Genomic DNA, 4,466 nt, shown 5'->3' with positions numbered 1-4,466 from the left:
ATGCAGACTGGTGCAGCCACTATGGAAAACAGTATGGAATTTCCTCAAAAAACTAAAAATGAAACTGCCTTTTGACCAGGGATTCCACTGCTGGGATTATACCCAAAGAATCCTGAAACAGCTATTCAAAAGAACCTATGCACCCCTATGTTCATAGCAGCATTATTTACAATAGCCAAGTACTGGAAACAGCCTCAGTGCCAATCAGTGGATGAGTGATTCAAAAAACTGTGGTACATTTACACAATGAGATACTAAGCAGCAGAAAAAAAGAAGGAACTCCTACCTCTCATGACAGCATGTACATAACTGGAGATTATTATGCTTAGTGTAATAAGTCAGGTGAAAGACAATATGATCTCACCTATAAGAGGAACTTAATGAACAAACAAGCAAAATAGAACCAGATGTATGGGAACAAGGAACAAACTGACAGTGACCAGAGTGGGAGGGAGAGGGTCTAGTCAAAGAACAGGTATAAATGACCCATGGACATGGACAACAGGGTGGGGACTGACTATGAAAGTGGGGGAATAGGAAGGGGAGATCAACAGGGGAAAATTGGGAAAACTGTAATAGAAACAGTTTTAAAAAAAACAGTGTGGGCTCTGGCATGAAAAAAAATCTTTAGGGCAACAACTACAAAAAGTAAAACAAGAAGTATAACTGATGTGTTAAGAAAGGAGTGGAAATGGATTCACCTACAATGTTCAATTAAAACCAAAAATGACAGGGAAAAGTGGAATACAAAAGTAGGAACAAAGAACAGGGGCAATAAATATAAAGTAGTAACAAGTACACCAATTAAAAGACAGAGATTGTCAGAGTGGATAAAAACAAGACCTGACTGTATGATGTCTACAAGAAACCCAGTTTATTTGTAAATATAAAAACACATATTTTAAATATAAAGACACATGTAGATTAAAAGTAGAAGTTAATTAATGAAGATATATATCTCTATATACCTATCTATCTATATATATATATCTATATATATATATATATATATATATATATAAGCTAACACATCAAAAGAAAGGGAAAATAGCTGTGTTAATTTCAGGCAAATCAGACCTCAGACCAAGGAAAATTATCAGGGATAAAGAGGACATTACATAATGATAAAGGGTCAATTATTCATGAAACATAACAATTCTGCTCTCTCATATAACTTAAATGCATATTACTAAGGGAAAAAAGCCAATATGAAAAGGCTACATACTATATGATTCAAACTATATGACATTCTGGAAAAAACTATAGAGACAATAAAAGGATCAATGGTTGCCAAGTGTTAAGAGGGGAGGGAGGATTTTCTAGGGCAGTGAAACAACTCCACATGACACTGAGATGGGTACATGTCATTATAAATTTGTCCAAACCCATAGATTGCACAACACCATGAGTGAGTCCAAATGTAAAGTATGGCCATGGGTAATAATGATGTGTCAATGTAGGTACAATTGTAACAAATGTACCAATATCTCTGGGAATGTTAGTAAGTTGGTAAGAGGAGAGGCTCTGCATGTGTGGGTGCAGGGGTATATGAGAAATCTCTATGTTCAATTTCGCTGTGAATCTAAAACTGTTCTAAAATATAGTCTATTTTAAAAGCAAAAAATTAAAAAGCAACTGGCAGCACAGTATGTGTGATTCCATTTTGACATAAAATTTTTATATTTACATATATATATTCAAATAATATGTATTAATTCAAATGAACTCTCAATATTGATTATTCCTTGGGCAAGGGACGGCAGGGGCTTTGGAGACTTCACTGTTTACATTATACATTGGCAAGGGCAGAATAAATGTTAAAGAAGTTTCTGCAGCCCAAAACAGGTTCTGAGAGAACTTCTGGAGGTAATTACAGAACCATTATCCCTAATCCTTTTGAGTCACTGAGAGTAAGAAAAGTATCAAAAGACTGGATGGGGCAAATGCTTTGATTTTTTTAGTAGGAAAGTGCTGAAAATCAGATTAAGCCTGATGTTAACCACTGGAAAAATTCTAGAGAGTTTGCTAAATAAAGAACATTTTTGGAATTTTTAAAGGAAGATGATCATTAGGAACCAGAATGAATACTTTAAGAACAAACCAGGCTTCTTGTGGCCCGACTTCTGGGCAAGATGGTGATGTAGGCAAACATGGCTTGCCTCTTTGCACAACCATATCAAAATTACAACTAAAATATAGAACAACCTTCACTCAGAACTGTCAGAAATAGAGTTGAATGGAAGTCTGACAGCTATGGAATTAAAGAAACCACATCCATCCAGACTGGTAGGAGGGGCACAGATGTGGGATGGACTGGCCCCTCACCCCTGTGTGATGGACAGAAATTCAGGAGGAATATCTCGGAAGTAAGGAGTCCAAGCCCCACACCAGGACCCCCAGCCCAGGGTTCCAGTGCCAGGAAAATAAGTCCCCGCAACTTCTGGCTGAAAAAAAAACAGTGGGAATTGAGTCAGTTGAAGAAATTGCTGGAGCCCCAAGCAGTTCATCTTAAAGAACCCACACACAGACTCACCTACTCAGACTCACTCCCTCTGAGCTTCATTCAGCACCCTGGTAGCTTGAAAGTCACCAGTGGCATACAGGGAGAAACAGAAGTGCCTGGCATCAAGCTGAGCAGAGGCCATTGTCTCTTCTCTAAATCCTCCCCGAATGGAGCCCGAAGGCTGGTGCCGTATCTGAGACTCTATCAAACTGGCTAACATTTTTGACCCACTTTGGAAATCCCCAGAGACTCTGCTCCACCCAATGTACAGGCCCGCCCAAGCTGCTTTTCCATATGAATGGCTGAACTTGGCTCCTGCTGCACAATTTCCTAAATCCTATCAAAGAAGCAACAGTTGGCCTCAGTGAGCTCAAGGTCCAGAACTACCAGCAGCCAGCTTAGATTCATAGCTTGGCTTCACCTGGGAATCTCCAAGCCCAGGACAAGTAGCAGGCATCTCAGATTGCTTTATAGCTCAGGAAGGGTGGCCCTGGACAAAACACAGGTGAGAGCTCACCTTGGCCTGAACCACCTGGGAAACCCCAGGGCCAGCGCACCCAGTGGACAGCTAGAGACCACGTCAGAGAACCACCACCCTGTTGCTGCACAGCTGATCCTCCATGGAAGATAGAGGTTGGTGATCAGTGGTCATAGTCAGTCCTTGCAGCTGACTGGCCTCAGTAAATCCTTCTCACTTATCTGCTTATAGAAACCAAGGCTCAACTACAAGAGGAAGTGTACTCAGCCCACAAAAGGGTGCACCTTGAGTACCCAGTTTGGGTGATGGGGAGGCTGTGCCACTGGACCCTAGAGGATACCTACTACACTAGGCCATGCTATCAAAACAGGGAGTCATAGCAGCTCTACCTAATACATACACATGGAGGCTGCCAAAACAAGGAGACAAAGAAACATGGCCCAAGTGAAAGAACAGATCAAAACTCCAGTAAAAGAGTGAAATGAAATGGAGAAGCAATCTATCAGATACAGAGTTCAAAACATTGGTTATAAGGATGCCCAGGGACTTAGTGAGGACCTCAACAACATAAAAAAGATCCAGTCAGCAAGGAAGGATACACTAATTGAAATTAAGAACAATTTAGAGGGAAAAAACAGTAGAATGAATGAAGACGAGAAAAATCAATGACTTGGGACATAAGGAAGCAAAAAACAATCGATCAGAACAACAACAAGAAAAAAGAATCCAGAAGAAAGAGGATAGTATAAGCAGCCTCTGGGAAACCTTCAAAAGGTCCAACATTCACATCACCAGAGTGCCAGAAGGAGACAGAAAGAGCAAGAAATTGGAAATCTATTTGAAAAACCAATGAAAGAAAACTTTCCTAATTTGGTGAAGGGAATAGACATGCAAGTCCAGGAAGCACAGAGAGTCCCAAACAAGATGGATGGAAAGAGAGCCACTCTGAGATACATCATAATTAAAATGCTAAAGGTTAAAAATAAAAAGAGAATCTTAATAGTAGTAACAGAAAAGAAGTTAGTTACCTATAGGGAAGTTTCCATAAGACTGTCGGCTGATTTCTCAAAAGAAATGTTGTAGGCTAGAAGGGATTGGCAAGAAATATTCAAAGTCATGAAAAGCAGGGACCTACAGCCAAGATTGTTCTACATAGAAAAGCCTATCATTTAGAATCAAAGGGCAGAAAAAGAGCTTCCCAGATAGAAAAAACTAAAGGAGTTCATCATCACCAAACCATTGTTATATGAAATGTTAAAGGGACTTATTTAAGAAAAATATCAAAACTATAAACAATAAAATGGCATTTAATTCAAATATGTCAACAACTGAATGTAAAAACAAACTAGGAAATAAGAGGAACAGAGAGAATTATGGCTACAGACAGCGTTTTGGTGGTTGCTAGGTGGGAGGAGGGTGTAGGGGAATGGGTAAAGAGGAGAGCGGATTAAGAAGTACAAATAGGTAGCTACAGAATAACCATGG

The 4,466-nt window shown here is 39.6% G+C and overlaps 1 long non-coding RNA gene across 1 annotated transcript; it reads right to left on the bottom strand.

Annotated features, from left to right (window-relative positions):
- Positions 1-1,656: 1,656 nt before the first annotated feature.
- On the bottom strand, positions 1,657-2,692 carry LOC150010485 (uncharacterized). Its single transcript, XR_016511407.1, has 2 exons — positions 2,534-2,692; positions 1,657-2,444 (listed from the first exon to the last, which is right to left on the bottom strand). It is a non-coding gene; the product is annotated as an uncharacterized LOC150010485 (long non-coding RNA).
- Positions 2,693-4,466: the final 1,774 nt, after the last annotated feature.

Source organism: Furipterus horrens, unplaced genomic scaffold (assembly GCF_987537825.1).
Source record: "Furipterus horrens unplaced genomic scaffold, mFurHor1.1.pri manual_scaffold_5, whole genome shotgun sequence".
Classification (NCBI taxonomy): Eukaryota; Metazoa; Chordata; class Mammalia; order Chiroptera; family Furipteridae; genus Furipterus; species Furipterus horrens.
Note: the sequence above shows the minus strand (reverse complement) of the source record. Positions and strands in the feature narration are given on the sequence as shown.